This window comes from Cynara cardunculus (assembly GCF_001531365.2).
Source record: "Cynara cardunculus var. scolymus isolate 2C chromosome LG 10, CcrdV1, whole genome shotgun sequence".
NCBI classification, from domain to species: Eukaryota; Viridiplantae; Streptophyta; class Magnoliopsida; order Asterales; family Asteraceae; genus Cynara; species Cynara cardunculus.
Window position 1 is genome coordinate 4,412,799 of NC_037537.1, and position 910 is coordinate 4,413,708.

A 910-nucleotide genomic window follows, 5' to 3' on the forward strand; every position below is an offset into this window, starting at 1 on the left:
TCAGCGATCACTGAACAAGCTCAGTGTATGATCGCTGGAACTGAAATTACAGATACAGAAATACATCGAAAGGAAAAAGGGATTATCATCAAATTACTGAGAGAGAGGATCAACAGATATGATATCAAAGACGTGATGCAAATATATGAAGATATGGATGATTTAAAAGACATGAAGATTAAAAAAGGTTGTGCAGATATTACAAGAAAGAAAGAATATTCAAAGTTATGGAAGAGAAAGTTTGTATCTAAATCTTTTTAACCTAAATTTGAAAAGCCATAAGATTTAAAGATTGTAGATGTGATGAAAAAAGATTAATGTTGATGTTGGTGATGAATTGACGAATTTGTGCTGATTTGTTGAGACTTATTGTAGACTTATCAAGGAAGATTGAAACAGAGTTGTTCAAAAAAAATGTTAATAAAGTTGGATTCTTTCATGATATAAAGGTGACTAGCTTAGTACACGTAGTGTCAAAGCTTCAAGACTAAATGTCCAAAGCTTATTTGGTGTTTCAAGATGTTTTCTTGAAGATTTGTTGACTGTTGACTATTCAAAAGAGAATTCTGAAGACTGAAGATGATTTCAAATTGATGATTGATTTGAAGATAGTTTGTTGAAAAGTGGAGATTGTTATTTTAAGATTCATCTTATTCAAAGGTTGATAAAGCTTGATCGTCTTCATAAAGGAGAGTTTATTAATGACTTCTGATTTGGGGGAGATTGTTAAATTCAAAGTTTAGTTGAAGTCATGTTTTGAAGAGTTTTGATAACTACTAATTTGTGATCTCGAATCCAAAGAGGGAGATGGTTAGGCCTAAAATATGTTGTATATGAGATCATCGAGTATGAAGACGAGAGTGAAGAATGAAGAGGTCAAAGCTTCCAAGTCAAAGTCAAAGTTGTCAAT